The sequence below is a fragment of the Danio rerio genome, chromosome 2 (genome assembly GCF_052040795.2).
Source record: "Danio rerio strain M-AB ecotype USA chromosome 2, GRCz13ab, whole genome shotgun sequence".
NCBI lineage: Eukaryota > Metazoa > Chordata > Actinopteri > Cypriniformes > Danionidae > Danio > Danio rerio.
In genome coordinates, this window is record NC_141022.1 from 41,806,941 (window position 1) to 41,822,998 (window position 16,058).

Sequence of the window (16,058 nt, forward strand, 5' to 3'; positions counted from 1 at the left end):
AGGAAAACATTGGTATTGTGTTGTCTAAATATAAATATAAAAACATCATTTTTGTTGTTTATATGAAAAGAAAGGAGCTCAAAAATGAAAATGTAAATGTTTTCATGTTTTTCTTTGGCATTCAGACAATCTAAACATAATCAGATTCCAATTAGATTTGGATATAAATATTGTTTTGGCCTGACAGGCTGCACCAAGCAGAAATAATAACATTCTTGTTTTAAAGAGCCTCTATTTTGCATTATAAAACGTCATATTTTGGTTTTGGGGGTCTCCAACAACAGGTTGATATGCATGCAAGGTCAAAAAACACTTGTCTTATAGTATGAATTTTTAAAAAATTACCTGGTTATCCCAACAACTCCCATATGATTTGTTCAGCAATTTATTTGTTCCCAAAACTCTTCTTTGCACGATGCTTAATTGCGGTGATTGGTCTGATGACCCAGTCTGTTGTGATCAGTTGACTGTGTTCAGTACGAGACAGAAAGAAACTCCCACCATGGTTATGAAGTAGCCAGAGTATATCTGTAAACCCAATGCAGAGAATGTATTAAAGCAATGCACCAGCATATACTCTATTCTTAACCATAACCCCATGTAATAACAATAACATACATTCAGTATTGATCCGCACAGTGGCAAAACTTGAGCTATTTTGAAAGTTGACTACTGCACCTGTGTAGAAACAGCTAATTGCAGGGAATCCCGAGCTCAGAAACACAATTAATTAGGTAAAGAAAATGACATGCATCATGTTTTCAACGTGGCTTTAGACACGATATGTTAATATAAAGAGTTAACTAGATACAGTACAAGCCGCGTGGGGCGATTACAAGTAACAAACCCCAATTAAATACATATTTTGCAAGTTAAAGAAAACAAGGAGGCAACTATTTTACCCACATCTACAGCTTGAGATCTGGAGGGAGGAAGAAAGAACAGATCCATATGAACTGTGACAAAAGCCCCATACATATTTTCATCAAATAGCCTTTGCTGATCCTTTCTTTTAACAAATGGCTGGCGACTTTCACCTTACAGGGTAGGTTATTGCATTAATCACCAGGATGCTCATCTGTATTAATGTTCATTCCTCTTTAGCCATAATCAATCCTACACACATCCGCACTCTGCTAGGTTTTAAAGGGAAAGGCACGTTCACGTTTTACCGGGTCCGGTACTTCATATTTGATAATGTTTCGTGTCGACGCCGATACGAACAGACAAAAGATTCAGATGAACGACGAATCATTTAAAAGACTCTGTTGACTCTTAAAAAAAAAACATATTTTTAAACTAGGTGCACTTTCAGATTTAAACCTGAGCTGGATGTTTTCATTTACTTAAAGCTGAGTACACAAAATTCAAAAAATCCAATTCGTGAATTCAAAACATGATTCCATAATTCACAAATGCAATGTCTAAATTCAAAACACCATTCAAAAATACACAAATCCAATTCCTAAACTCAAAACACGATTCAAAAATACACAAATCCAATTCCTAAATTCAAAACACCATTCAAAAATACACACATCTATATTGGTACATTCAAAACACCATTCAAAATACACAAATCCAATTAATAAATTCTAAACTGATTAAAAAAATCAAATTCCTAAATTCAAAATACGATTGAAAAATACACAAATCCAAAAAGCACTTCATTTTCAAAAACACATAATAGGGTCTCTTTAAATTTGGAGTAAATATCATCAATAATTTACAGGATAAAACAAAAGTTACAATTTAGTGAAACACCTGAAACACACAACTACTATACCTGTAAAACTGCACTTGATGATGGAGGTTTCAGATACTGGCGATGAAGCAGGTGGACAGAGATCCATCATTAGTCATCACCTGTCATCTGAGTGACTACATTGACTCGAGCCCTTCACCTCTCCTCATGACTCTTGACTGTATAAACGCAGCGTGTCTGTTTGTTTTATTATCAGTGTCTCTGTTTCAAAAGTGCGCTGGCCCTGCAGGCCCTGGAGACACGAGGCGGGTGATGCCGTTGTCAGAGGATCAGTTTAAGACTGATGTTTGCGGCTGTGGTCACTTTGGTTTTGTGTGTTTTTGTTCCTTTGCTCTCTGTGTCCTTTTGAGCATGCCCTACGGACACGACGGACAAAAAAAGCCCTTTATTGCTTTTCACAGCAGGTCGAGGAGGAGTATGCAGCGCTGAGCATCAAGCTGAATGGCAGAGGCCGGATGCTGGGGCTAGACTGGTGTGGCGATCTACTGTCAAACGTAGAAAGTAACCCACTGAGCTAAACACAACACACTTACTATTCTACCCATATACACTTGCACTGGAGCTCTTTTGTATTAAGCATGCATCAAGGACTCAAATAATAGTTTTTTTCTATTTCATACCATATAATCAGCCTCAGCCATAGTTATTTGTAAAATGTTATTTAATCTAGCTTAAAAGGTATTCAATGCATTTTTCTCTCAGGTCAGTTCTGTCACGGCAGAAATTGTGAAATCAATGACGGAACTGCTGTGAGGTCATTTAAAACAAAATCGTTAGAAAACCTTTTTAATTGTTTTAGAAAAGTTTTCTTCAGCAGATAAATAACTATTATTGGCCTGTGCTGTTGTAAGGCCCTCCCCTTGAGCAAAAATGAGCCAATGGCAGTTTATTATCAGTTGAATGATAAGTTTAAAGTTTATGCTCAAAGTGTGTGTGTGTGTTTGCGCTCACTTTTGACTCAAAATGTGTGTGCACTTTGATTGGGTTAAAAGTAGAGGACCAATTTGGAGTATGGGTAAAACGCTTGACAATGCTCACTTAACTTTAAATAGACCAGTGGAAACAAAATTGGACCAACTGTCCTAACATTTAAAATGTTATCAATACTATTGTCATACCTAGTAAATCCAGTACATGAATAGAAACTCAACATTGGTCTCAATTTCTTTGAAGAGATGTACCCACACAGGTATACATATGTGATATTGTGACAGATCTTCAGTCGCATAGAAAGTCTCTGCATGTCTCTGATCGGTAGGTAGCACCAAGTCCCTGCTCTGCTTTTTTCATTTTTAAATAATCCGTTCCACTTGGCTGCACGTCATAATACATAATCCATTACATTGCAACTTTAAGTACTGCAGTTTGTCACAGCCAAAGTTCCACATGTAGCTGCATCCATTACATCAGCAGCACCATTCGCTTGGCCAATCATTCCCATCTGCGTATTTGCACAGAGTGCTTTTTACTCGTGTTAGTTGGGATAGTTTAACATCTTTGTGGCTGCTGTGACAGGGATGTTAGATATGCAGAAGCAGCCTCTCCTGCTCACCTACGGCCCGAGTCTCTGAGGCGTGAAGTCCTCTCCTTTCCTGTAGTTTCCTACTTAATCTCCCCTGAGCGCCCCGTCTCATTGGCCATCTCCCCCTGCGCTCCTGTTCAGGCTAATCAATGCCTCAGCCCTCCTCCTGGCACTGGAGGACTAGCTTTAATTAAGGCCCTCCAGCTCGTTACTCAAGCCATTCCCCTCGGCTGCAGGCCTCTTCACCGTCAGCGCACTTGTAATTCTCCTGGCCGGCGACATGAGGGTAATGAGAAGGGATGCGTTCGACCTGCCAACCACTGATGGATGATCTAGTGGGCAGGACGTCAAGACTGTGATTGACAGCCACCAGACAGTATTGGGTGTAATTGACGGATCTAGTAGTGGATTGTGCGAAAGTTGTAGTCGGATGGGTGGAGGATTGGGAAAGAGTGACAAGGTCGACGGTTCGCGGGTGACGAGATTAGATTCCTATCGTTCTTATTCGGCGTCGGCTGAGGTGGAAATGAATAGATCATGTTATGGAAATGAACCGACTTTGTATGAGACACAATGGACTGAGGTACGGGAATGCGTTATGCAAATTTCAGGCGTATTTTTGGCTCGTCCTTTACCTTGAAAGCCCATGTCACTGTCCTTTGCACATTCTGTTTACCTGACTGCTCTTGTTTTCGGTTTGCCTTTCTTTCGAGAGCAGGCTCAAATATCCAGCTGTGCTAAAACCCCACCAGTTGCTATCTAGCCTATAATGTCGGCTTGTCAGCACTGAAGCTGTATTCCTGAATAACTACATATGCCGTGCTTATCTTCTGCTTCTCTTCCTGTCTATCTACCCCGGTGTTTGTCTGTATTTGACTCCTTTTGGTTATTCTCCCTAGAATCGCTGCTTTATCGTGCTCTCGCTTTTCTACCCACCCCATTTTTTTTTTCATTTTACAATCTCTCTGGTTCTCAGTGAGGACAGATCTCCTCTCATTATGGTGATGGCGATGATTCAGTTCACTGGTGTTCTTTCCCTAGTGCCTCTCCAAGGCCTTTTTCTGCAGTCTGCTCATGAACTGTTTGTCTGTTCAAGGGCACACAGTGATGCCTCGGTCCGCAAATTTGCTTATATACACACACCTACACGCGCTCTTAGCTAAAGATACACTTTGATTCTGTGACCTATAGGGTGTCTAGTGCTTTACTAAGAGTTGGCGTTTGACCTTGATGTGATGTTTTGAGTCAGACACTTGGTACTTTACGATGAACTTTGGCCTTTGCTTTCCCCTTTTGCATTGTGTTGGAAAGAATTCAGTTGCCATGGCGATGCTGTTTTAGGGTCGGTTCTGCACATTTCAGTCACCTTGAAAGCGATTTAAAATTCTTAATAGAGCCACTTAAAGGATTTTGACCTACATCTATGCAATTTAGCAATGGTATTTTTCACCCTACATATACGATTTCAGCGTGGTGTCATTTATTCTTGTAGCTGAAAAGTGATTGACTAATCTATTCATCATGTTCTTCACTTTGTGAAGCAGAGTTTTCACTTTTGACTTCAGAAGTATCTTTGCATTTAGATTTTTGCTGCTCCTTTAAGGGTAGCTCAGATGTGACTATGATGACTGATAGAGGCTTATACATAGGTCAGAAGGATACATTTAAAAAATTGCACATTTAAAATAGTGTTAAAATAAATGTTATCTACTCTATTTTTCTGGCAAGTGCAGTCAATGGGATTGTAACAAAATGTTTGAGATGCTTTCATTCTTATACACTTCCATTGATTTTCAGCTGTACAAAACAGCTCTTTGTGCTGTTTAATGTTGATCAGATGAATGATTTTTCCTTCTCACCTGATATAACAGATAATGTAACTCAAAGGCTGCATCTGAAGTTGCATACTTCTCTGCTGTAGTATGTGAATAATAATATTTAATTTCAAGAGTTCATACTTAGCTGATGATTGATAATAAAGGTTGTTTGGCGTGCTGTCCAGGGAGAAAGCCCTGAGCTTATTAGATCCTCGAGCCCTGGGCTCCCTCCCGTTGCAGGGCGAGAGGGGAGTTTGAGCTCAGGTAAATCTCGATGACTCCCCCTCCTGCTTATTGTAGTGTGTCAGAGATGGTTGCTGAGAAGGTGTACTCAGAGCTTGGCTAAAATCATTTGGATTAATTGTTTCGGGTGCTTGTTTTAGAATTGTGGGAGGAAACCGGAGGACCCGGGAAAAACCCACGCGAGCACAGGGAGAACGAGCAGAACTCTACACAGAAATGTTGCCTGGTTTGGAAGGAAATTAAACCAGTGGCATTCTTGCTGTGAGGCAACAGCGCTAATCACTGGCCACAATGTCACCCGTTTGAAAGGAGGGAAAGTAGGGTTGTGTGGGGGGGGTTTCATCAAGACAAAGTGATGAGATGAGAAAGATCTGGTTATTTAAAGTGAGTTAAGGATCGTCTAATAGGATAATTAGTCATTAGCTAAAGTTGGAGCAGCTGTGAACAACCATAAGCATGTGATCATCTCGAAATTTGTTTTTAAATAAACTTCACTTTAAAAAGTACTCCTAAAAATAAGGCTTCTTTAAAGGCATCAGTGTTTTTATGAGGACATGCGTTGAAATGTTCAGTTTCACAGAAGTTTCTCTATAGTGTAAAAAGTTTTTTTTATTATTAAGATAAAAAAATATATATATATATTTTATTTAAATTTTATTTATTTTATTAATATTTCTATAATAGTTATATAATAATATAATGTACTATATTTCTATAATAGTTTACTGATAATCTTTTTCATTCATTAATTTGTTTTCCTTCGGCTTAGTACCTTATATATCAGGGGTGGCCACAGCGAAATGAACCGGCAAATATTCTGGCATATGTTTTACGCAGCGAATGCCCTTCCAACCACAACCCAGTACTATAAAACACTCTCACATTCACACAAACACTCTCATACACTATGGTCAGTTCAGTTTAGTTAATTCAATGCACCTATACCCTGCACCTGCACCTATGAACCCATACAAACATGGGGAGAACATGCAAACCCCAAAATGCCAACTGGTGCAGCCAGGACTCAAACTAGCAACTTTCTTGCTGTTAGGCAACAGAGCTAACCACTGAGCCACCGTGCCACCTGAAATTCTTTTTATAGAACCTTCAATAGTTCTTCTATGATATCAATTGCAAATATACCATGATGGAACCCTTAATTTTCACGCGTGAATGTCTGAATTATAAGAATCCATAAACGATTCGTCAAAAAACTACCTGGATGATCTACTAATTCCAGCAAGAGTTTTATTTGTGCGTGTGATGGATACTTTAATAATTATATGAAGCCACTGGAGGGGATTTGTGAATGTGTTGATGTCAACATTGCAAATGTATCATCTTTGATTACGTTGATTACATTCATACTACGCACATTAATACTAGAACCTACTTTTTTCTTGAGTAAAACTGTTACACTTTTAACAAACCGTATACTGTACAAAATACCTTAAACAGAAGCTATATGAAGGCAGTATCTGAAAGCTTGAGACCATATTATACTTAAGGGTCAAGTGTACGTGCATGGAACAGGATCACATACCCTTCGCCATACCCTGACTCATAACTCTCAAAAACTGTCACTAATGTTGCGATGACATGGATTGGTCAACTTTGCAACTGTAATGAGTGTTGGTGGGGCCATGAGAGAAAAGCAAGGCTGGTGGCACAAAGGTTTAACAAGTCCCACAAAGGAGCTGCAAATGGGTACATTTGTTTTGTGTTGACTTTATGATTGCATTTGTGATAAGAAATGGAACATTTACTTAATAAAATACTAACGTCTTGCTAGAAATAGCATCAAAATTGGAAAATGCTGGTCAAAAACATACATTTACACACAAATTGACACCAAAGCAGTGCTTCAAGATTCCATGTTTATTTTTTAGCTCAACTGTCAGAAATGGAATGCACAGGATTGTGGGATATCGAAGGCAGCAAAGGACACATCTGTGCTTCTTTCGAAATTCAATCATATAAAGTACCTCCAGAGACAGAAAGTGAAGCAGAATTTCCATCTGGACGTGCCTTGATCCCTTCCTGCCTTGGAATGCTACCTCCTAAGGCTGCATTTTAAAGCTTTCGGATGCTGCCAGGGTTTGTTGTGCACTGAAACTTTGAAATATATATTTTTAAGAATGTACATGTTCAGGTGCAGTTACATCATGCTTTCCGCTTCACAGACTGCCATTCTTACCAATGTCAAGGACCAAGAATGCAAGCTTGTGCAAAGCACATTTCACCAGTTTAATGAACTCTAAAACTCAGTTTTACATTACATGAGAGTATGTGACCAATAGAAGATTGATACCAGAAGCGACAGTGCTTCACCACACACCAACTGTAGGTAGAGTGGAGAGACAGTGATAGTGCCAATTCAGTGGGTAGGCCAGGATTACACCCCTACACTTTATGAGAAATGCCATGGGATGTTTAATGACCACAGAGGAACTAGGTTTAACAGCGCATCCCAAAGACGGTGCTCACTGACAGTATAGTGTCCCCATGGCTATACTGGAGCATTAGGACTCACACAGACCTCTGGATGAGCAGGGCCAACATTCAACAGTTTTCCCTTGTGTTTCTCCATCAAGGTATTTACTATTCTCAGGTCTTGGACTACAGGGTGATACGGCTGTGTGCAGTAAAGTTGCCTTTTTATTTCACATTTTGCAGGTATCTTGAATTGTATTTTTATTTAGGATCTTTTAGTGCAGTTTGCCTTAATTTTTGACAGCTAGTCAACAAGTGCCTGGAAAATCTTGCAGGTTTCATGCTAATTGCAAACATTAAAACACTCACAAATCACCTTTTTTAAACTGTTTAATATAAATGAGTGAGCTCCGTACCTAATTAGTCCATTTTCTTACAAAGTTTAATTTCTCAGACAAATGCTACCACAGCTGTCCTTGGTGCTAATATATACCACTTAGAAACTAATAAACACACTCTAACCATTTATAGGCCACTTAGTGAAATACTCACTGGAAAAACCTTGGATTGTTACATTTACCACACACACACACACACACACACACACACACACACACACACACACACACACACACACACACACATATATATATTATATATGTATGTGTGTAATTATGTCATGACTTTACTTGGAGGGGCACTTCATCATTAACTCATTCTTAACTACTCATGAACTCTTGTGTTTAATCTGTTGATGTTGACAACCCTTTTCTATTATTATTCAGTGTAAACATACTGGACGGACATACATAAGGAGTTTATGCGTAGTTAATAATGGCGTAATGATGATGTACCCCTCCAAGTAAAGTCATGATATAGTTATACATTAACATGTCATCAATTCATGATGGTTAAATTAATCATGAACTAATGTAAAAATGAATACATTATTTAACAAACAATCATGTACTCACAAGTAATTTAGGTAGCTTTCACAAATGAACTCATGTGACTCATGTTGATGTTAAAGCAACCCAGGCTCATTCTGAAAACGTAGTCCCATGGACTTTTCTGGAGACTGTGAAATACGTCCAGGGAGGTACATATTTTTAAAGTTTTTGTTTTCGCGAATCCACGAGAGGCCGATGTGTTCGCTTTTTCACATCTCAAATGTCTCTCGCGAGTGCACGCGCTGTTCTCGCGTAAACCCACCAGCGGCCGCTGTCGAACAATCGTCTGTCTGACTGGCTGAATGATTGACTGGGGTGACAGGCCAATCGGCTAACCCACCCTCCTCCTTCCCTGAACCTAACCAATTTTACAGATTGACCTGCCCCTCCACTTACTTCCCTAAACCACACCAACAATTTACAAAATCCGTCCAGAAAAAGAAAAGCCCTCATCTGATTTTTACCACGTTTTCAGATTTCACCACATTCTCACCCTTTTATGAACTTGTTTACTTTATTTTTTTGGATTCTGTTTTTGTCTTACCTGATTTCTGGAACCGCTCTTCCCCAGACTCGAATGTGGTCGTCGTCGTCGTGGTCAGCTCCTCTCTGCATCTCAAGTATGCCGACATACACGACAAGCTAACTGGACAAACTGATTGCGGCCGGAAAGCCCTCCACATGGAGGTAAGTGGTCAGCTGGTAAGGGCGAAAAGGAACAGCGTCATACCGCTTCTTAGCGTTTGCCATATGTACCTCCAGCTACCTAATTCGCGGTCTCCAGAAACATCCACGGGACTACATTTTCAGAAAGAGCCTGGTTCAGTTAAAGTTAGTTCAAGATTAGCGCATACATTAACTCATCATTAGTTCATAATCTAGTAATGTTTAGTTTAGATATTAACACATTATTAATTATGTACTGTTATTGTAAAGTGTTACTCAAAAACGCACTACTTGGGGTAAATACAAGGGTTAATGTATAGCATAGTGACAGCTGTTGTACCTTTTTTTTTTTTTTTAAAGGGCCTTTTCTGGCTGAATTTAGATTGATTGTCAACATGAATGTGGCCTTTTCTGCAGTGACAGAATAATAAGCCAATCAGTGATGAAGAGAACACAGACACACATTATCACAATGACAGGGTAAAAGGCCAATCAAAGCGCAAGTGAGACACTTTCTCGTTCTCACTTAACTTTTAACCTGTATGTTGTCATTTAAGACAGGCTATGTCAATGTGAAAGTCGTGTCAGTGTTGCAGAGATGGCTGGACAGTTGCTGTATGCACCAGTTCAACTCATGTTTTTTAATATGCATTTTGTTTTATTTCTGCAGAGTCCATTATGTTCTCATCCAGATTTGTTCTTGTCTCTCTAGCCTCTTTAGAGAAAATGCCTTTGGCAATAACTATTATGCAGTGTCCCCAAAAAATATCTGGACATTTAAGCCATGCTCAAAATGTATTCCACTGCAGCAAGGAAAAAAAAAGTAAAAAAAAAAAGGCAAGTGTTTTCTATCTTTTGGTTCTGCATGTCACCTGTCCCTCGCATGTTCTTTTCTTATTGTAATTTTAAGCTAATATGATCATGTTTAAGTTACCTGCAGCTCAATTATCATAGATCATTTTTACTGTTTAAACCCCCTCCTCAGATTTTCCACCAAAATGAGCACACAAATTGTGAAGAAAAAAATATCAATGTCACAGATATCACATTACCCACAATTTTCACTTCCTCTCAAAAACATGTTCTGTTAACATTAGTCGCACTGAAAGTGTCAAAGTAATTTTTAATACCAATAGCACATTTGAATGCAGGGGCACTCAATCTTGCGTGTGTGATATTAGACTACAATGTGTGTCAAAATATTATTAAAGCCATTAAAAGTTGTAGAAATTAGATGTCACACACACTGTTTTAAAATACTATGAATGACAAAATCTCTAGATTTCTTTTAATTCAGTTAAAAGCTCAATGATCATGTTGTCATACCAGCCTGATCTCATGATGAAACAACTATTTTACCCTAGTCAGTTTAGTGGCTAATCGAATGGATTCACAAGAGTTCAGTCATACAAAAATGTATCATTTTTAAAAGGAGGCATGGCAAACTCCACCCTTAATCCCAACCATCACTGGAGGATATGCAAATTGTACTTAATTGTATGAATGAGATCATACAAATTCATACGAATTAGCCACTAAATCCTAAAGTTATGTATTGGCGTGAGATAGCGTTGCTTGCAGATGTATTTGCTGCCTTAAATCTTTTAAGTTCACATTCAATCAAATTAATTTTGCAAGTCATTTCAACTTATATTAGGTTAAAGCAACAAAATACATCTCCTTATAAAAATTTCTGGAGATTGTGAATTATGTAACCAAATGTACAGATGGCTGGAATAAAACGAACGCTACAAGGCGGTATGATGTTGTTCCTTTTCATGCTTACCAGTTGACTGCTTACCTCCGTATGGACGGCTTTCCCACTGTTACCAATTTGTCCAGTAGCTCGCCATGTATGTTGGCAGACTTGAAACAAAGAGAAGAGTCCACGACAACAGGGTTTGATTCCGGCGAAGAACAGATCCAGAAAGCAGAAACAGAAGCCAAAAAATAAAATAGACAAATAAATAACAGAGTGAGAGTGTGGAAAATCTGAAAACATGGTAAAAATCAAGTGAGGGCTTTTCTTTTTCTGGGTTGCTTTTAAAAACAGTCGGTGGGGTTCATGGCAGTGGGTAGGTGGGTCACATGGTGCTTTTAAAAACTATTGGTAGGGTTTAGGAAAGGAGGACGGTGTGTTAGTCGATTGGTTAGTCAGTTAGTCAATCAGTTGACTGCAGCCAAAAAACAAAGGTTGTCATGGCTAATACAAGATTTAACTTGCTGTTTTAAGCCAGTTTAATGCTATGCAAGTTACAAGTGACTTTTATGATGGCTTGCATAGTGTGTAGGCCTACCTGCATGTTGTGTTTCAGTGGGGCACGGCTACAGAATTTGGATGGAGGACACCTGGTCATGGAGTCTCTCCTTGGAATAAAAACATCCACCTTTCTCCTTTTCTTCGTCCCATTATTATATTTTGTATCTTCCGTTTAAATGATCATTGTTTCCTTTATTTTATCTTAATCTAAAGCCAGGTTATGACACTTGTAGCAATTTAAGGCAGCAACAATTTTTGTTAGTGTATGCATACAAATTGATTGTTATATGTTATCTGTATAGTAATTGTTAAAACAGACTATGCGTTAACACAGACTAAATGATTACAATATTATTATAATTAGTGAGATAAAATTTTATTAAAGGGATATTTGTACAGCTCTCCTGTATGGAAGAAGCTCTTGAACACGCTTTGGAGATTAAAGATGAAATGAAGAAATTCTTGAATACAGTCATTTTTTTCTGTGCAGAATAATCAATCCCATAACACACAAATTAAAGTTTAACCACTGGGTTATTTCATGATGTTTCCACTGTTTTTCTGGGCCTTTAAAGTGAAAGTGGAGGCACAGAAGTCTCTCAGTTTTTATTTAAAAGTCCTAAATTGTGCTCTGAGACTAAATGAAAGTCTTTTAGGTTTGGAACAACATAAGAGCGAGTAATTAATGACAGAATCTTCATTTCGAACGAACTATCCTTTGAAAATGACAATATTGTTTATCCCAATTACTTCTGGGACAACATATGGCAGACCACTTATGACAAGCATATGTGTGCAAAACATAAGTTGATAATTGCACACACACAAAAACTTAGGCTTAGGCAACATAGGCTCATTCTGAAAACGTAGCCCTGTATATATTTCTGGAGATCACGAATATGTAGCCAGAAGTATGTACGGCTACATTTCATCTTTAAAATGAATGCTACAGGGCGGTATGACGACATTCTTTTCGTGCTTACCATCTGACCGCTTACCTCGGTATGGATGGCTTTCCTGTTGTTGCCAGTTTGTCCAGTAGCTCGCCATGTACGTTGGTGGACTTGAGATGCAGAGAGTTGACCACGATGACGGGGTTCGAGTCGGGTGAAGAACGATTCCAGAAAGTGCAAACAGAAGCCAATAAACAAACAAGTAAATAACAGGATGATAATGTGGTAAAAATCAGACGAGAGATTTTCTTGGATTTCTTTTCAAAACTGTCAGTTGGGTTTAGGGAAGTGGACAGGCGGGTCAATCGGTGCTTTTGAAAACTCTATTGGTGAGGTTTAGGGGAGGAGGAGGTTGAGACAGTCGATCGGTCAATTAGTCAGTCATTCAGCAAGTCAGTTGACAGCAGCCTTGGATTCATGCGAGAACAGCAGGCATGAATGGCACTAGTGAGCAGGGCCGGATTAACCAATGGGCATGATGGGCACAGGCCCATGGAATGAGCTAGTTAAGTGATTCCCGCCCAGCACCGGTTGATTGACAGAGACAACATAACTAAAGAGAGCGGCAAATAGCAGCGTGAGTGGTGTAGCTCAAAAAACGCATGGCAACTTGTCTTGACATGATTGATCATGAACCTGGTTTGAATCCAGCATCGGATGAACTCATTCTTCTCCCCCCCCACTACATATCAGATTTTGCCTACTCTTCATCACAAGAAAGACAAGTAGGAATCATTAATAAGTGTGTGTATTATGGAAAACTAAGATTCATAAAACTGAAACTGGATTGAAGAGGTATTATATCCAATTCATATGCATTATAAGTTTATAGAAGTTATACATTAAAATACCCTAAAACAGTGGTTCTCAAACTTTTTTCATCAAGTACCACCTCAGAAAAAAATAGTCTCTCCAAGTACCACCAAAATAAGCAGTATTGAAACACAGTAGCGTAGTAGGCCCAATAAAGCAGCTACAACTCTGCACAGTTAAAAAAAAAACATGGCAGAGTACCTCAGAAATATAGGCTATATGTCATATGTGGCATATTATATCCATCATTTTTGATAAATTTTTAAATGTGTGTAGCATGTGCATGACATTTCATTCCTCCGCGTACCACTAAAGAAAGCCTGCGTACCACTTGTGGTACACGTACCACAGTTTGAGAACCACTGCCCTAAAATATAATTTTTAGTACTGCTTCAGTAAACCTGAACAAGTATACTAAAATCCATTCATTTTCACTAGTCGTATTAGTCTATTTTTTCAAAGTGTGCTTTAAAAATAAGTGAAATCTTTGCAAACTAGAAATATACGTACTGTATATCATATATTTAAAAAATGTGGGCAATACATTACAGATTAATTTTATTAAAAAATATGATATTAATCTTAGATTTTAATTCAACTATAGGGGTTCGGCCAGGTTGGAGGGCTACAAGACATTGTGCCCTGGGACCTCTGAATTCTTAATCCAGGCCTGCTAGTGAGGGAATTTTGAGAGCTCAAAAAGCCTACACAGTGGCCTCTTGTGGATTTGCAAAAACAAGAACTGCAAAAACACTTTTATCTTAGGACATATTTGCCGCTCTCCAGAAATGTATATAGCAGTACGTTTTCAGAATGAGACTGGGTTGCAAATCTTTCATGTTTTGACGTTATGACTGAAGCACTCGATTTGTTTTCAGCAAGTCAGCAAGACTTTTTTTGTCCTCATCTTAAAGAAAAAACACAAAAAATCATGATGTCTTTGTCGTTCCCCCATTCGAGTACTTAAATCAGAATCCCCCAATCAAGTAGCTGATCCAGCCTTACCTTGAGAGGATTTATTTCAGCCAATGCTGGCTTATCTGATCCACTAAATCAAGGACAGGTTTATTATTATTTGTAGCATCCTGGATGTGTGCACCTGAAAGCTTAGAAAAAAGATCCAGACTGTTGCACCCCATGAGCATTTGCAAAAAAAAAAAAAAAAAACACCGTACAGGGATTCTTCCTTCAGCTCTCAGATTTATTTACCTTATTAGTAGATATTAAGTGTCTGGTAGTGCATCTGTGCCGTAATTAATTGTGTTGTTACACCAGCGTGCGCATTATCACAGTGTGTATGTGCTGCCTAAAATGCCCTTTTCTGAGAGACAAGGTTTAATAAAGACAAAATGACTCCTAATCTGCTGTTTACCACTTCTCCTCACCCTTGCCGCTTCTGTCTTCATTCCTATTTGCAGCTTTAATTAGTTTTACTAAGTCCTAGTGTCTGCTTAAGACGTGCACAATCACTCTCCGCCGAACACGACCCGCCGCGCATCGACGTCTGCTTCATCTATGATCTCGACGGTTTGTTTGTTTGCATCACCTGACTTCGGTAATTCTTTGCTGTGATCGTGCCCGTGTAGATTTGGCTTTCATCTCATTAATTGGCAAATCTGTGCTGCGCTGGGAGCTCGCAGGAACACCATAAGGCCTGGGCTGGATACCAAGCCTCAAGCTGAATGCCTCCGGATGCCTAACTGATGCGTCAGCGTGGGAAATGAGATGAAGGGGCAGACGTCCCGTGCTTCATCATGCTCCTCATCCTCCTCCACCCCCAATATGCTGGAGACAGCTGGAGCGGCGCTCATCAGCAGAGGCAGATAGTGGAGAGGCTGCAAGGCAGTGCGCAGGTGTCTCCGAATCCATGGAAAGAGCTGCCGAATGACTGGGAAATTGAGCCTCCAGGGTATAGATGTTGTCACTCTCCATCGAGTTCCATTATCACTGTTGGTGTAAATGGGCTAAATTGACCTGGAAGTGGCTAATTGTTCCGACATATGACTTTTGACGCATGTTTGTCATGAGCTGAGTCTTTTTGATGCCTGGTCTACTTTAGGTGACCTTTTGTTGGTATTTATGAATATGTTTATAAGTTTTTTTTAAAATCTGAAAATAAAACTATGCTTTTTAAACTGAAGTTCCGCCATCATTTACCCGCCTCTCACTTGTCACACACCTGATTGAGTTCCTTTTTTTCTGTTGAATACAAAAGAAGTTGTTTTGAAAAATCTTGGAAACCTGTAACCACTGACTTCTATAGTTTGGGTTTAGCTTCTATAGTATAGTTTTTTTTTTGTATGGGTGAATGTTGATAACATTCTTCAAAATATCTTCTTTTGTGTTTAACAGAAAACAGACTCTTGCTTAAAGCTTTGGAATTTGTTGAGGGTGATAAAACATTAAGATTTGAATTTTGGGGTGAACTATCCCTTTATTTTCTTCAAGTTCTTATTTTAACTTCCACAACATTGCTGTTTAAACAAAACATCTGCAAGATACACAGGATCATTTATGGAGTGGTTCTTTATGTCAGACAGTTGTGAAGTCATTTAAATGTCTTCATTGTTGACTGGAATTTAGTTATTTCTGCCAAAGTGAAAAAGATATGGTTTATTTTCATTAGTGTTTGTTGT

At 38.9% G+C, this 16,058-nt stretch overlaps 1 long non-coding RNA gene across 1 annotated transcript; it reads right to left on the reverse strand.

Moving 5' to 3' along the window:
- Positions 1 to 9,752: 9,752 nt before the first annotated feature.
- On the reverse strand, positions 9,753 to 15,352 carry LOC147837188 (uncharacterized). Its single transcript, XR_015478761.1, has 3 exons — positions 13,786 to 15,352; positions 12,004 to 13,461; positions 9,753 to 11,693 (listed from the first exon to the last, which is right to left on the reverse strand). It is a non-coding gene; the product is annotated as an uncharacterized LOC147837188 (long non-coding RNA).
- Positions 15,353 to 16,058: the final 706 nt, after the last annotated feature.